At 37.1% G+C, this 18781-nt stretch overlaps 1 pseudogene; it reads right to left on the bottom strand.

Moving 5' to 3' along the window:
- Positions 1 to 4025: 4025 nt before the first annotated feature.
- Positions 4026 to 8230, bottom strand: LOC145596058 (uncharacterized; annotated as a pseudogene).
- Positions 8231 to 18781: the final 10551 nt, after the last annotated feature.

Raw genomic sequence — 18781 nt, 5'->3', positions numbered from 1 at the left:
TGATTGAAATGTTATCCATACCTAGCCTTGCTGTTGATGCTTCTCAGACCTTTGAGAGAGCTGTGTTTCGAGGGGCCATAATAGCTCTATCTGTAGCAATGGTCTAATACAGGCGTCATATGATGCAAGATCTGGATATGATGCAAGATATCTTGCTGAAGCATTGCAGCACACAGATGCAGTGGTAGAGGGAGAGATCGAGGAGCAGCTCAGAGCCACCCAAGATGAACTTACCACACTTCTTGGTCTGGCAGAGACTTTGGCACTATCCGCTGATTCTCGTGTAAAAGGGTTTGTGAAGTTGCTTTAAACTATATCTTATTTAAATGGTATACTGATAAATCGTGGGAGGATACTAAAGAGATTGGTTGAACGTGCAACCTGCAGTACGGATACAGAGGAAATGCTAATTTCAATCTACTCAATTTTTTTTGCATAATTTGATACCTGACATTTTCATCAAATGCCAGTCTAAAATGAAGGTAGTCGGACTGTCCTGCTCAGAAAAAGAAGGAACTTTCAGAACAAATGCAGGTTGTTGAAAGTCAACTTGATTGGCATCATGGCGAGGGAGATGAGGAGATCACAAAGCTAGTTGCTGAGAATAGAACACTGCATGATCTTCTTCATGATGCAGAGGTGCAATTAGCTCAATTGAAGTCCTGGAAACGCGATGAGCTAATAAACGCGAATACAAAGTAATTGTTATGTTAAGATAGACATTGGATTGCAGAAATAATAGTTGTAGATTGGTAGTCATTCCTGGGAATACGTAATGCATGAAATCAATTACTTTTAATATCTCTTTTCTACTTGTTTGCAATAAAATGGTGGTGTTGGTGGTAGTATGGTAACCGGTGAGTGTTATGATGTGATCATGGCTTAAATTTTGGCCTACATGTTATGTATTGGCTCTTAAGATTATCTGTTTTAGCTTGCTGAACCAATATTTTTCAGTTTTAAAGGGCCATTATGCATCAGCTAATAGAGTTAATTCAGCTGAAGAATTTGCTTATACAGGCCATTATGGCCTACAAGTTATGAAACTTATTCTACATAGCTTTGACATACGATAGCTTTACTTGGACCTTTTTTATACTATGAGACTTCAATAAATATAGTTCCACAAGGCTGTAACTGCGATTTAAAACCAGTACTGATGGGAGATTACATATAAAGTAGAAGGAATATGCGGATAACTGGTAAATGGTTTGTCATGTGTTGACATCATATTCCATGGCTGCTTTAAAGTTATTCTGTCTGGCCTTTTCGATTGGTGTGCTTGCTCATTGGAGGTGCTGACTTGAGTTTTCTGACATCTGTGGTGAATATTACAGAGAATAGTGAATAGGAGAAAGATTTGATGAATGTTTGAAAAGTGCTGAAGATTTGATGAAGAGTTGTAACGACATGCAACGGAAAATGTGACTAGTGAAGAGATTAAAAATCATTGGAGGATGAAGTGTGTAGACTAACACAAACAGTTGGGCAAACTGAAGGGGAGAATGAGGAGCAAGTTGCTCGTTGTGAAGCATACAATGATGTAATGGAGTCAAAATTGCAGGCTTGCCAGGAATTTGCCTTAACTTTTGATAGATCTGACAGCAACTATGTTCATATTTCATCATCCTGGCTCAGTGATTCCTATGGTGTAAATGCAATTTCCTTGTGCAATTCGTATGGCTTTATAATAAGGTACTTTGTATGTTTTTATTTTTGCCCCTGCTGGAAATATTCGTCCGTATAACTATTTTATGGTGTACGTAATGGTTTGTGATTTGCGTTTTCAAAATTCTGGGGTATAGGTTATGTTAGTGAAACTGTCTTGTCCTTGATTAAGAGGGGTTGGTGAACATATCGTGAGATGAGTGGAGCAGTGTGCTGCCAGCATCAGTGATCAAACTCTAGTGATGTTCTGCAATTTCTAGTTCAACAACCTCGTTGTTACCGACTTACTTCTGCTCATGAACACATGAAACAATTTGACTTTCATACTTTTAGCGTAAAATATTAACCATTAATATTGTTAAATCATTAAATAAAATTCTTAAATCTTAATATGTTGTATATATACATTGAAACTAACTCAATAACATTAATTATTTTGAATAAATTTCTAAAAAAAGTTGTGAAAGCTAATACAAGTATATGAATAGTGGATAAATCAAAATGTTGATGTATATAATAAAATTGGGGAAGTTTCAAAGAAACAACTGGTCAGGTATTAATTCTATCATTTTTTATGCAGAAATACATTTATACACTTGAGGTTTCACTTCAGGAAGAAATGTTTAGGAAGAAATGTCACAACATGCTCCTCTTTATGGTGAATGCTGGCCTGGCTTGGAAGCTCTTTCAATGAAGGAGCTTAAGACCTTGGCTGGAATTCATGAAGCGGGACTACGACAAATCCATGCCCTTCAACATCAGCATAAGGGCTCTCCTGCTGGTAGTCCTCTTATTAGCCCACACACACTGTTCTCATGTGTATTATACTCCAATGTGTTGCCACATGCTGCACCACCTCCTTTATCCATTGCTGGTAATTTGCCCCCTAATCTCATCACAAACGGTGCTGGGATCCATGGCAATGGCCATGTATATGGTGCAGTAGGACCTTGGTTCAAGCATTCTTAAACTAGCTGAGAACTTGTAATTGCCCAGTTTTCTTGCTTGCCACTCACTGAGGTTCTATTTGGTGGTTCTAGGAAAAAAAGAAAAGAAGGGTTTTATTCAATTTTTTGGGGTCGATGGTGATTATGCCTCATCTTCGGCGTAACTACTGGCATTTTGGAGAGATCTTAGGGATACATATATAAGGGTATATGAGGATGGCGACGTGTGGGTATATGTTTTGTATTATTTGCTAGAGAGGGGGTGAATTTCTGTGAAACTAGCTGTTGCAAATGCCTGCGTTATGTTTGTGTTTTGGTTTTTGTAACAGCTACATTTGTATTTGTATCCTGGTGTCTGCTGATTAGGTCGACTTGAATGTGAAACTAAAAAAATTTAAATCCTATTATGGTTTCTATATGTAACAATTTTTGTTACCTAAGTTTCAAGGTTAATGTCCTTAGCCATATAGAGTGCAATATCATATGACCACTAGGACAAAGGCAAAACTTAGACTGAAGCATCATAGTGTCATAATCTAATTCCTTTGAGAGGTATTTGTGGACTTGCAGGTCAGGGTCCTGCCCCTTCCATTGGCTAAGGAGAATAGGCCTTATCGGGCCATGGAGACCACCAGCGAAGATGTAATGTAAGGCCAAGGGGCAGCTTTTCGAGGGATGGAGAGGAATTTCGGAGAAATGTTGCCATCATATAGGTGGATTTCTGGTAAGCTCACATCTTTTTGTGGGTGTAGGAGTTCCCCCCCCCCACCCCCCCCCCCCCCCCCCCCCCCCCTAGTGTAGCTAGCAAACTACTACGTACTTCAATAGTGACCTTGATAATGATTGTACTATATAGCTGTAGCCTTAGCAATTATATACCATATATAGTAGTCAAGAGAAGTATTCATAATGTGGAGAGTCCATCATATATGCACATTTAGGAAAACAATACCTTACATATTTCACATTATTAGCTTGAAATGGTTTATTAACAGAAATTAAGCCTGTCAATAACCCCCCTCACCAGGGCAAAAAATGTGCATTAGGAATTTTAGGATGTTTCTTGCTGAACAGACACAACTCACAAGACAAATACGAGTATGTTGAGATAGACCTCAACAAAATGTCTATAATATAACTATAAGGAACACCAATAACCAATGACTAAAAACAAACTTGAAGCAAAATCAATTATTCATAGCATATTACAGTACTACTTTTATCAACCTCTCAAGCTAGGGCAATTTACACAATGGCTTTGTGTCGCTGTGTTCTTCTAATCTTGGTTTAACAGACATACAACAGCAGAAACTCAGCTATTAGTTTGGCTAAAAAAAATTCTGAAACTATGAACAAGTATTCTAGCTACCATTATTCAATGTACAAAATGTGTTTGAGAAGAAATATCTTCTACGCCTGTTGCTTTCTGTACCACTTATTTTCAAAGAGGTAGTAATTCTTCTTGTGGATATGCTTCTTCTTCGAGCTATTCAACACCATCTCCCAACATCTATGCACATCACAGAAATCCGTATTACTATGGTGGTTTTTATGACCCTCCAAAGTCTGCACATCTGGATATAATGCCTTACACAAATTACACAAAAATTGATCTTCAATATTACCCTGTGTAAAAAAAAATATATTAATATGCGTATATACTTGATTAGTTTTAAACATTACTTGAATGAAAGTATCTTACATCACACAGTCTTATGCTCCTGCATGACTGTTTGTACCTCAAAAACCTAACTTTGATCATCACAGAATTCAACATCATCTGGTCCATATATAGAGAATGTCAACAAATAAAAGAGTGAAGGAAAAAAAAACTGACACTAAGTTACAGTATTTAAAGTAGACAAGTAGAATAGCTTATGAGAGTAGTATACTTACATGAAGGAAAATATTAACTGCATGAAAACCACAGATGGTCTTATCACATTTAAGAAAATGATACTCGATATCATGTAGATCTGCAGTTTCTATAACTTCTATGTCCTTGTGAATAAATGCTTCGACAGACTTTAGAGTAGCTCCATGTTTCTTATCGTAGAAGCTATATAAAGCAAGAAGCATAGGATTTTTTAGTTTCGGAAAAATATAAATATTTACGGCATCATATCAGCCAAATAACTGTGTTAATAAACATACCGAGATCCCCGGCGACCAACATCTGAGGAAACTGAGAAAAAATTGCTTGCAGATTCCACGTAGTGAGCAAGTAATTGGCCATACATTGCTACACTTTCAGTAGTGACATTACCAATTAATATTGGAACAATTTTTACTGAATGTCTGCAATATTTGTATCAAGTGAGTAAACAAAGCAGGATGCAGTGCAATGAAGAGACTAACATAAAGATTATTAGTTACCCCTGAAATATTTTAGCAAGAAAAGGGAGGTGCACTTCCAGGCTGTACTCGGCCTCATCGGCCTCTATATCCATCATTTCAAATTCACCGGCCGACTTCAGCTCCTCGATGACTGATTCAATAATAAAAAGAAAAAAAAAAGGATAAAAGTGAATTCCCTTCACTAAAGCAAATCATGAGGTTTTAAATATAAGGAAGGAAAATAAGTACACACTGTTTCCTGGAACCATCCCAAGCTTTCATTATAAAGAACCTCTAACAGTCCCCCCCCCCCCCCCCCCCCCCCTTCCTCACCACACACACACGAACCATGCAGACCTTTGGGACAAAGGTCTTGAAGAATAGAGCCACATTCTTTGACAAAATCAACTGCAACCTCAACACTATCATCAGTAGGCTGCTCCAACAGAATGGTGAGCAATTCCAAAGCAACAAGCTCATGAGCAACTTGCTGGTTCAAGAGATGAGCTATGAATTGAATTTAACAGCAGCCATCAGTTGAGGCTATAAATGAATTCAGCATATTAGAACTCTACATAAGTACACACTGTTTCTTGGAACCATCCCAAGCTTTCATTACAAAGAACCTCTAACAGTTCTCTACCCCCCCCCCCCCCACCACACACACCACTTCAAGGAAAAATCACCCACCACTTCAAGGAGAAATGCTTTAACAGATGCAAATACACTTGAAGAGAACAGAATTAGAAAAGAAAGAGACTTAAACACTTTTACCATACCTTCCAAATCGACTTCAAGATCTCCAAGAGGAGTCTGGTAAACAGTTGCAATGGGAAGAGTGCATTTTGAAGTTTTGAGTTGATGGAGGGGACCAAGCAGAAACACCCTAGAACTGATGACACACATTTGTAAAGTTAAAAATCAGGCAGCACATTACTAAAAAAAAAAAAAAAGACAAGGATGCATAAAAGAAAACTTACATGCGAGTTGGCTCTAGGTTGCAAAACACAAAAGCAGTCGCATGGCCAGAATATGAGTGACTGGCATGCCTAGTCATAAAGAAGAAATCCCTAAAGTTAGAATTGTCATCACAGTTTAATTAATGAAGGTGAAATAAATAAAAAATATAAAAAAAAAAAAAACTCTTACGGAGCAATGACTCCTCGCACATCTCAGGATTTACTAGGGCCGGCTTCAAATAGCCAACCTCCTAGCTCTTCATCTAGCATATTAGCTGAAAAAGAGACGTAAGATCAGCTATCGCAGGGAAACATGGTTCCACTCACTATATACAGCATACCATCACAAATGAGAGTATGCTACCACCCTAAACTAGTTAAATCGAATTTAGACCTATAAAAGCTCTCCAATCAGAGAAATTGAGCAGCAATGAAAAAATTCTCGAAATATGTATGGTCTGCTTCAATTCAAAAGATTGGAATCGAAATTTTCATATATTATCACACAAATATACTTCATCCCAGAAGCTTTAGATCAACATTCAAAACAAGAAACAACACAAACTATCAGACTAACCTGACTAACCTAGAAAAGATTAAATAGCAAATAACCTATCCATGTCAATCCTATACAATAATGACAGAGAAATTTAGCAGCAATGAGAAAATTCTTGAAATTGTGTTTGGTTGGACAAAGTGTTTAAAATCATCACAGAAACTTCAATTCAAATGGTTGAAATCGAGAATTTCATTGCACACAAATATACTTCATCCCAAAATTTAAAGCTTCAAATTAACATCCAAAAAACCCCACAAATATCAACTTCAAGTTGTGTATGAGTGTATGGCAATCATATGCATTAATCGATGACACATCATCAAGATTACAATGCACTTAATTTCTTGTAATTAATTGTAGAGTTTATTCAGGCACACTCAACACAATACACATCCATGTTGTCACACTTGAGCTTAATTTCAGGCACTTAACTTATATTATCGGTAATTACCTGAGTGCAACCTAGCACTTTTACCAAGCGTGTACCTTTAACCAAGAAATTAATCATGATCCTTTGAATTTTAATGTAAGTGCAACAAATGTGGAGCACTAAGAAGTTTAAAGTGGTTAGTACTTACGATTTCCATTTATATTTCCTTGCCTAGAGATGTTGGTGATGATGTTAAAAATAACTTAAAATCACATATCCAAATCATTAACATAAACTTAATCTACAGACTGGACCAACTAATACTATTCTATTTACAGATGTAACAAAAGACCTTGATAATGACTGTACTCCGTAATAGCTAGCAAACTACTTCAATACTATCAATAGTGACGACCTTGATAATGATTGTACTATAGCTGTAGCTATAGCAATTATAGTAGTCATGAGAAGTAATCATAATGTGGAGAGTCCATATATGCACAACTTTTAGGTAACAAAACCTTACATATTTGACGTTATTAGCTCGAAATGGTTTATTAACAGGAAAGTCTGTCAGTAATAACCCCCTCCCAGGGAAAAAATTGTGCATTAGGATGTTTCTTGCTGAAAAGACAACAGGGCTTTTAATAGAGAATTATGGAAGACAATATTATACAAGACAAATATGTTGAGATAGACCGCAAGTCCGCAACAAAAGTGTACACTACTACTATGATGAACAAGTTTGATTGGACAAAGAGCTTAAAATCATCACAGAAACTTCAATTCAAAGGGTTGAAATCGAGAATTTCATTGCACACAAATATACTTCATCCCAAAAATTAAAGCTTCAAATTAACATCCAAAAACAAAACATCCAAAAACAAGAAACCCCACAAATATCAAACTAAACCCAGAAAAGATTAAACAGCAAAATAACTATCCATGTCGATCCAATACAATAATGACAGAGAAATTTAGCAGCAATGAAAAAATTCTCGAAATCTCAAAACATGTATCATCTGTTTAATGTGTTTGGTTGGACAAAGACTTGGAAATCAACACAGAAACTTCAATTCAAATGGTTGAAATCGAGAATTTCATTGCACACAAATATACTTCATCCCAAAAATTAAGCTTCAAACTAACAACTAAAAGCAAGAAACCCACAAATATCAAACTAAGCCCAGAAAAAATTAAACAAGAAAGATTACAATTAAACAGCAAAAATAATAATCGTAAGAAGAAGAAACATGTATGGTCCAGTTCAAATCGAATCGAAAGTTTCATAAATTATCACAAACATATAATCATCTCATCAATTGAAACTTTAGCTTAACATCCAAAACAATTATTGAGTAAAGATTAAACAAAACGTACCATCCGCCATGTATAACGAAGCATCGTGTGTCGAACATCTTGTTATTTCCATCGAAAATTCAGAAAAAGAGAATCCAAGATTGATTTCAAAGAGAGAAGTGCTCTTTTGATTGTTGATTTTAATACGATTTTCTTCAATTAACCTTTTATGAAACCCTGATACTACGCTATAATACCCTTTTCTTGTGCTATAATACGATTCAAGTCCCTCTAGGTTGTATTTTGCATGCCACGGTTTGTTCCTCCGTAATTTAATTTTCTTTTTCTGTTTCCCGGGGTTTTTGCCACTTTTTGGTGTTTTCTGCTACTAGTATTAAACCTTTATTTTACTTCGTTTTTTAGTACAAAAAACTGGTATATCTCAAAAAAAAAAAAAAAAACCCCTTGTATATCTGTTTATGCAACCTTAAGACTTTTATTATTATTATTATTTTTTTATTATTTTTGGCTGAGATAGCAGGCAGTCTAGCCAGAAGATAAACCTTGAGCGTTCGACCTTCTTGAGCTTAAAAGCCCAATATACCAAGCTGAGAGAGTGAGAGGTATCATGAGGCTAAGGGTCTGTTCATATTTACTGAACTAAGCTGAACTGAACTGATTGGAGCTGAACTGAACTGAACTGATTGAAGCTGAACTGAGCTGAAATGAATATTTTATGAGAGAGGGAAATTAAGAGCCGAACTGAACTGATTGGAGCTGAACTGAACTGAACTGATTGGAGCTTAACTGAACTGAACTGAAGTGAAATTAAGTAAATATGAACAGGCCCTAAGTCGAGATATATCTTGAGAGAAAACCCAAATTAAAGAGATTTTTTACCCCAGGCGAAGATACCTTGAGAAAAAACCCAACAAGCTTTATTCCGGCCCCGAGCAGAGATACTTTGAGAAAAAACCCAATAAGCTTTATTCCTTGGCCGGAGGTAAGTTTGAGCATAAATCAAGTGCTTTATACTCTCAGGCAAAGGTACTTTGAGATATAAATCAAGTGACTTATACCCAGGCGGAGGTACTTTGAGAGATAAACCAAGTGACTTTATACCCCCAAGCGAAGGTACCTTGATACGAAATAAACCAAGTGCTTTATACCCCCAAGCGGAGGTACTCTACAAAATAATCCCAAGAATCTTATACCTCAAGCGAAGGGAGCCGGTATTGAGAAAGTGATTGAACATGCCGAGCGGAGGAAGACCAACTAAGAGATTGATTACATAGGCCAAGTGGAGGGAGGCCGAGCTGAGAAAGTGACTCAATAGGCCGAGCGGAGGGAGGCCAAGCTGAGAAAGTGATTGAATAGGCTAAGCGGAGGGAGGTTGAGCTGAGAGAGTGACTCAATAGGCCAAGCGGAGGGAGGCTGAGCTGAAAGAGTGACTCAATAGCCCGAGCGGAGGGAGGCAAATCTGAGAAAGTAACTCAATAAGCCGAGCGGAGGGAGGCAAAGCTGAGAAAGTAACTCAGTAGGCCAAGCTGAGGGAGGCCGAGAAAGTAACTCAATAGGCTGAGCGGAGGGATGCCAAGCTGAGAGAGTAACTCAATAGGCTGAGCGGAATGAGTTAATAGGCTAACTCTAGGCTGAGAGATGTCGAAGTCTTGGCTTGTCATGCTGAGGGCCAAGCCAATTGTAGGCCGAGGGCCTTGCTTTAAGTACCAATAACGTGCTCAAGTTGGGTTAATTAGCCAAGAGCTCGGCATGCATTGTCTTGTTAAAAATGACCCAAGGTTGAGGGGTGACATAGTTATGCTGGGAGCTGAGCCTAGGATAGCGGCGCTAAGAGCCCAGGGTATGCCTAGCTTTTGAGTTTATCACAAACCCATGAGATTTTTCTTATGCTAAATGTTTTGTCGACTTGGCTTGATGATTGTTTCTAACTTTTGAATTTTGTTGATGTTGTAGAAGCTAGTCCGCGCGGTGCGCTTGACTTGCATTGAAAAGATCTTCCAGTTGAAGTAAGCCTCTTAGTGAAAATAGATGAGAGGTATTCTGTTCCCATCATAGGGATAGGCTAGGGGCTAAACGAGCCCTATGTTATTGATATAAGAAAGGTACGCTCTCCCGAACCTTGAGATAGGATGGGGGAAACGAAACCCTTGTTATAGATGTATGAGAAATAGGTTCGTTATCCCAACTTTTGGGATAGGGTGGAGGCTAAACAAACCCCTTGTTATAAATGTATGAGAGGTAGGTCATCCCAACTTTTGGGACAGGCTGAGGAGAAGTATGTTATCCCAAATCTTGAGATAGGTTGAGGGCTAAACGAGCCCTTTGTTATATATGTATAAGATGCAACATGAACTGCATGAGCTATAGTGTAGCTGTAGGTTATCCCAACTTTTGGGATAAGCTAAGGGCTGAATGAGACCATTGTCATATATGTATGAGCGCTAGACTATCCCAACTTTTAGAATAGACCAAGGGATAAACGAGCCCCAAGTTATAAATATATGAGAGGTACGCTATCCCTACTTTTGGGATAGGCCGAGGGCTAAACGAGCCTTTTGTTATTTTAGCGATTCGCGAGAACACTATCTCAAACATTGAGTATAAGCTAGCATCTTGCCCCAAACATTGGAACAAACTTGTTATTGGTAACGTTAGTTGCGACCCGGAGTGTCCTATGTGCAGGGAGGCCCGCTGCTTTTTTGTAATAAAGTTGAGTAAGTTCCCGAGCGCTTAGAGCTATTGGTGGGTGATTTTGCTTCTTACAATGATGCTCTATTAAAAGAAATAGTCTCCTATTATCGATCGGTTACTATTTCCCTTAGGGCATTATTGTAAGATGAGATTTTCTCAAACACAAAAGCTTCTTAAGCTGACATTCCAAGCATGTCGGTTTTCAACTCACCCATATAAATATTCATGATTGAAAGGGAAGGAGAGCTAAGAGCCTTGTCATATGAAAATTGTGAGCGAAAGACCCTTGAGTGAGTGACCTCCTTGATCTTGTAAAGTTGACAGGGTAAAGTCGTATCCCCTAATCAAAAGTATTACCTAAGTCCTCTAACTAATGCAGATAGGGAAGTAGGGTGGAATCCACGGGGAAACAAGTCTTTCTACTTCTAATTAATTATTATAGTCTAAATTATTAGTAACAATTTGTTGTGATTTAAAGATTATACTACGAAGAATATAAGTAGGGAGAATAAAGGATAAAGAAAAATCAATGAATTAAAGACCTAGGGCATAGGTTCACCAATAAATAATACTCCAGGGTAAAACATAATAATCAATGCATCAATGCATCAATTAACCAGATTATAAAGGGCTTTCGCTACGTATTACAATCACAGAATTAATCTACCGATATTAAATCTCATCTCTCGAATCTTGACTTAACCATTTATAGATGAATCTGCCTATTGAAACTAGACCTAAACATCAATTCTCATCTCTCGAATCTCGAATCAATATTGTCAGACTCATGCATAAAAGATCAGGCCTAATCTAGTCACAGAGCATTAAATCAATCAATAGGAAATTAATATAGCATTGATAATTAACAACAATAAATTACCCCTTCATACTATTTATGGATCCCCATAAACCCTAGAAAGAGAACTACTCACACATAATTAAATCTAAACTAATCAAAGCAATAAAATAAGACATGATCGAAGGAATAAAATAAATAACTGAGATTAAGAGAAAAGAAATCGTTACCAAAGTAATCGAAATAACGAGTTGAGTAAGGAACAAAGTATATAGTGTAGATAAGGAAATAAGCTTAAGTAGAGAGAGAAAGTCTAGAGAAAGAATTACAAAAGTAAAGAGAGAATAAGGAAGTGTAAAAGAATCCTAAACTTGCTTAACGAAAACATATTTATAATAAGCAAGAATCCTAAACTAAAATAAACTAAACGATGCTTATAAGATCTATCAGAGACACGCGCCCTACCGGGCGCCACACCGCCCGACCGGGCGCGCCTTTTTGATCGGGCGAAGGGCTGCTGCGATATAAGTCTTCTTTGCCCGATCGGACGCGCCATCGGGCGGACCATCGGGCGGATACCCTTGGGCCGCTTGGACTCCTCGTTTGGGATCATAACTTGGCCCAACCCAAATATCCTCTTTAGGGCTTTAATCATTCAGTCAATATGCCTCGTCTTCACACAAGTCGAGCCCTTATTCACCGGTTTGATTACTCTAATCGATCTTGGGCTACAAAAGATGGTCGTGCACCTCCAATGCTCGTGGTTGCTCCATAAAATCCCAGGAAAATGCTCCAAAAGTGCAAATTCCTACAAAGTTCAACCAAAACTACGAAAATAATAGAAAACACCAATTAGTAATAAAAGTGGCTCTAAAGAGCCAAAAACACTACTAATAATGACCAAGGGACGGGAGTAAATCACTATATAAAATAGGCATATCAAAAGTTCATCTTCAACAGGGGTGCTTGCACCTTAGCATTACCCTCAAGGCATGCTAAGGGATTGATAAAAGCATATCCCTCGGCTAGGCATGCCGAGGAGTTGAAAGATGCATAGCCCTCGGCTAGGCATGATGAGGGGTTGAGATGTATATCCCTCGGCTAGGCATGATGAGGATATGATTATCGAGTAGATGATAGAAGCATGAACTTGGCTAGGCATGCCGAGAAGATGATAGAAGTATAGCATCCGTCTAGGCATGCCGAGGCTGTTGATATATAGAAGCATATCCCTCATCTAGGCATGCCGAGGAGATTATGGAGGCATAGCCCTCGGTTAGGCCTGCCGAGACGGTTGATAGAACCATAACCCTCGGTTAGGCATGTCGAGGAGGTTGATAGAAGCATAGCCCCCAGCTAGGCATGCTGAGGGGTTGATAGATGCATAGCCCCGACTAGGCATGCCGAAGAGATGATAGCAGCATGGCCCTCGGCTAGGCATGCCGAGGGGTTGATAGAAGCATGGCATGTCGAGGGGTTGATAGAAGCATGGCCCCCGGCTAATTATGTCGAGGGGTTGATAGATGCAAGTCGGGGAGGGGTTGATGGATGCATAACCCCCAGCTAGGCATGCTGAGGGGTTGATAGATGCATAGCCCCCAGCTTGGCATGACGAGGGGTTGATAGAAGCATAGTCCCCGGCTTGGTATGCTGAGGGGTTGATAGATACATAGCCCCCGGCTAGGCATGTCGAAGAGATAATAGCAGCATGACCCTCGACTAGGCATGCCGAGGGGTTGATAGAAGCATGGCCCCCGGTTGGGCATGCCAATAAGTTGATAGATGCAAGCCGGGGAGAGGTGGATAGATGCATAGACCCCGGCTAGGCATGCCGAGGGGTTGATAGATGCATAGCCCTCGGCTAGGCGTGCTGAGGGGTTGATAGAAGCATAGCTCTTGGCTAGGCATGCCGAGGGGTTGATAGATGCATAGCCTCCGGCTAGGCATGCCAAAGAGATGACATCTGCATGGCCCTCGGCTAGGCATGCCGAGGGGTTGATAGAAGCATGGTCCTTGGCTAGGCATGCCGACGGGTTAATAGATGCAAGCCGGGGAGGGGTTGATAGATGCACAGCCCCCGACTAGGCATACTGAGGAGATGATAGCAGCATGACCCTCGTCTAGGCATGCCGAGGGGTTGATCAATGCAAGCCGGGGAGGGGTTGCATGATGCACAGCCCCCGGCTAGGCATGTCGAGGGGTTAATAGATGCATAGCCCCCGACGAGGCATGCCGAGGGGTTGATAGATACATAGCCCCCGACGAGGCATGCCAAGGGGTTGATAGAAGCATAGCCCCCGCTTAGGCATAACATGCACCTTGCTTTGTGACGCATAGCTCAGAGATGGCTTGATTTAGCAAGTTAGACTAAGTGCCGAGAGTTTGTGGTACAAAAATTCCTCGAATTCATGCTTATGTCGAGCTGAGAGAATCGAAGTGATAAGTGCGGGTGGGGACGCCGCCTAGTGTTCACCATGGCTTTTTATTAGTTATCCCCACAGACGACACCACCTATTTCTGGAAACAGAATGCTCCTGGGAGTCTTAGGGTAGTAAGGTATCAAGATGTCCTACAACTTGTGTCCGATTGTCCAAGTATCCTTCGGCTCCGCCTAGCAAAGGTATGTCTGAGGGATTCGCCTTGATGTCCGAGAGCTCGGCCTGCAAAACAGAGAAGGTTAGCTGCCCGGGGGGTGTGACCCGAGATAGCCCCTCCGATGCTTAAGTCAGTAAATGTACTTTTTGAGAGAGAGTGTATTTAGATAGAGAAAGTAGAGAGAAAATTAGGAAAAGCCCCTCTATTATTAATGAATGATGAGCTATTTAAGATGTACCTTTCTAGTGGCAGATTTGTACTTGAGTCGACAAATTAAGGGTAAATATGTACTTTGTGATGATCAATAATGGGTTGGATCATGAAAGGGTATTTTTGTCATTTCTCGGGCTTAGAACATAGACAAGGCCCAAACATATCCTACTTTGAGAAAATATCCTATTCAACCTAGCTAAACACACAATCTAAGTATAGAGTACATATTAAGTCATAGTTTAACAAAGTTACACATAATAATAGATTACAATGAGTGTATGAATAGTGTACAATCAAGTTCAAAGCTCCAACCGCTCAAAATTTCAGTATCGAGGGAAATGAAATATCAGTATCGAGATCTAGATGATACAAAGTATTAGAGATAGAAAGCATATGATACTTTAATCTATTTTTTCATCAAGAATCATGAGCATACAATGTTTGACAGAACATCTTTATATACTATTTTAACGAATTATTCTGTTACATGTAGCTCCATAATGTTGAAAATACTCCACAAGATTTGGGAACTACTTTTTCTGGTGCACTAATCAATGTACTTTTTTTTTTTTTTTTTTGACAGCTTAATCAATGTACTTGGTATATATTATTAAACCAAAAGAACATTTCTGATTATGTCCGTTTCCAATTATTTCATTAATTTAAGCCAACAGCCAAGATACCTGAAATTGGAATAAGAATACTTTTTATCACCTCAGCAAGTCAGCATATGCTTTGGTAATTCATGAAGGTATATGTGAAAGTACTAAGTTGTGATGAAATTTAAGATTAGTATCAACAATTTGTTCATGCCACTATATGTCTACATGTATAATAAAATTAGTGTCTATTGTATACTATAATCATGTATATCATGTACGTTTCACCATTTCTGGTATGTCACGTTGAATATGACCCACTACCACCAAAATAGATCGATCTAATTTCATAGAGAATAATTTGAAGGGGTTTATAAAGTTACGGTTAAATGTAAAGTATGTAATATGGTTTGATAATTAGTATATGGTGGACAATGCAATACGGGCGAAGCTAAGTAATTCAACTTTAACGGAGTATTGTCTTTCGCAATAATAAGAACTTAAGAAGTAATCTAATCTAATACTACCTCCGTTAATTGTTATGTGCAACTTTGGGGTATTATTTGTGAGATATAAAATATTTCAAAGTTGCACATAACATTTAGCGGAGGTAGTATATATATATAAAGGGGAGTTTTTTCCCAAGATTTTAGAGCGTCACGTAGGATTTTTATTTTTAAAAAATTATTAGAGCGCCATATAGGATAAATATTTATAAAACGTTAAATAGGATTATGCCACCTAAGATTAATTAACGTGCGACGTAGGATTATAAATTATAGTTATATCCAATAAATAATTCAAGTGCCACATAAGCATAATTGACCAATGAGATTTTAATGGTTACATTAATTAAATACGAAATATTATCTTTTGAGATTATGAATTTTATCTAATATTATAAAACAAATACGGAAAAAATGATATATTACGTACAACTAATAAAATCACAAATGTAATCACATAAATATGAAAAATATTTTTTAAAAAAAAATAGATCAACCCGTGTATTACACGGGCTTCATCTAGTTTTATCTATTATGGAGTACAAAATTTTGTGTAGAACTACCCTAAAGATAGGGTCATTTGTGAACATCTACCCATTTTTTTTTATTTGTTTAGAACTACCCGCAAGTTTGGAAAAGTTTGGGTAGCACTACCCACTAACGTTTTTCGTCCAATAAAAACGTTATTTTGGGCCAATTTTTCACTTTTTTCAATTACAATGGCCAATTAATGCTAAAATAAGCAAAAACCCCAATTCAATTAAACCTCCAAACCTCAGAAATTAAAATCCCCAAATAATACTACACTCATGAACCCTAAAATGAATTATGATTAAAACCCTAATTAGGTTAATTAAAATAGATTAAAACCTTTATACAAATTGGGAGAGTTAATTGGGTGGCAAAAGTGAAAAAAATGAGTCTCGATAACGTAGTCTTAATTGGACTAAATATGTTAATGGGTAGTGATACCCAAATATTTTCAAACTTGTGGGTAGTTCTAAATAAATAAAAAAAAAATGGGTAGTTGTTCACAAATGACCCTATCTTTAGGGTAGTTCTACACAAAATTCCCTTTTGACTACTCATCTAATTAGGTGGCCCACTGTTGCCAAAGCCAAAAAATGATTTGCCATTTGAAACAAACGGCGTAAAATAAGATCAATAAAATGAGCCATTGGGTTTTCCAATTTACTTTTTTTTTGGAAAGGTTTTTCCTATTTACTTACTAGTATATTAGATTAGTCTCGTGCGATGCATGATTGAAACAAATAATTTTTTTTTTTAACATTTGTTTATTTTTCATGCCAAAATTTTAAAAAAAATCCCGAAATAAATAATGCATTAAATATTAAAAATAAAATTTAGAGTTCATATAAAAATTGAGTAATAAAAGGGCTACGTGAGGAAGGAAAATTAAATTATTATTAGATGGATAAACTATTTTTGAAATTTGACACTAATAATAAAATAGCTAATCAGAATTTTAATTAAATCAAATAAAGTATCATGATGAGTCCTCAAAAAATAAAGTATCATGATGAAATCATTTATAGTTTTGGAGGGAAATTTTTTAATGAAAACCTGACATGTGTCTGGTTTTAGGAAAGGATGATGTAAGCGATTGCTACTTTAGTACTTCCTCTGTTCTTTTTTACTTGACATGTTTCTTTTATCACGCTTGCCAATGTAAAACTTTAACGATCAATAACTTAAATTCTCCATAAGTAAAAATTATAAAAGTTATATATTATGATAGTTCTTATTGAGACGAATCCAAAAAGATCATATATGAATATATTTTTCCTTATATATTATTCACAAAAGACGGTCAAAGGAGGGGTGATGAATAGTGTAAAAGTCAAAACGGGTCAAGTAATAAAGAACGGAGGAAGTATTAGTTATAGAATAGATGAAAACAGAATTGAGATTTTCATGTTCCCCATCAAAAATAAAAGATTTCCATTTCATTTTTGTCATAACTCAAACTCCAAAGTAAATATCCCAACATATGAAAATATCTATTTGTTTTTTATTTGGATTAAAATTATTGCCTCTATCAATCCTTTCATTTTTTATTATCCAAAATTATAATGTACAAGGAGAAAAAAAAAAGGAAAAGGAAAGAATAAGAGATGGAGAAGCGTGTGAGAAAGGATAGGAAGAAAGGGGAGATGGAGGGGAAAGAGGAAAGAGAAGGGGATGTAGAGGAAAGAGGAGAGATGAGCGGCGCCGTTTAAAGAAGATTAGGGTTTGGGAACATGAGGCATTTCTTTTATACCCGGCTTTTTTTTAATTTTAAAAAAAAAAAAAAATCTTGCGACCGCTCTTAGCGGTCGCAAAATTGCGACTGTCAGATAAACGGTCGCAAAATAATTATTTTTACGACCGTTTTGGCGGTCGCAAAAGAGTTATTTTATTTTAGAGTTATTTTTAATTGTTCATACACCTTTGCGACTGTTTAAAAATCCAAAAACGGTCGCAAAACAGTCGCAAAATTGCGACCGCCTTTAAAACGGTCGTAATTTTGCGACCGTTTAAAAAACGGTCGCAAATTTCATATTTTGCGACCGTTTTCTTGACGGTCGTAGAAAAACGGTCGCAATTTAGCCGAATTTTAGTAGTGGCGACTGAAAATATAAATTCTAAATTAATATATAAATCTAATTTTTCATTGGTCGAAATATTACTTTTGCATATGTGGCGTGCAATGCACGAATTTTCATATACATTTTGTATATAAATATTTTTTTGGTGACATCTTAATTGTTTTCTTGCATTATAAGTTTTAAAAATTTTGTATGAAAATATCATATCGTCAGATATTTACATAAAACCATTAACATCAAATGATAATTTCAATTTTTTAAATATCAAAATATAATTTTTAGTTTTTTAAATAATATAAATCCTAATATCTAAAGATAATTTTTAGTTTTGTAACAAACATAAATGATAAAATTTAGTGTTCATAAATAATTAAAATCCTAATAAATTACTATTCGTCGTTTATACCTACGTGGCAAAAATTTAAAATTTCATTCGTCACTTTTGTTTAGGTGGCGAGTGATTTTTTTAATTCTAAAATAAAATAGAAATCTAATTTTTAATTGGTCGAAAATATACCTTTTCTTATGTGGCGCTCCCAATGCTCTCCAAAAATGCCTACTTTATTTTTATATATTAGATTAGATTTAAATTAGTTAAATTCCAAAACCTAA

This window comes from Chenopodium album, chromosome 19, assembly GCF_948465745.1.
Source record: "Chenopodium album chromosome 19, dcCheAlbu1.1, whole genome shotgun sequence".
Classification (NCBI taxonomy): Eukaryota; Viridiplantae; Streptophyta; class Magnoliopsida; order Caryophyllales; family Amaranthaceae; genus Chenopodium; species Chenopodium album.
This window is presented reverse-complemented; position numbering and strand designations above follow the sequence as displayed.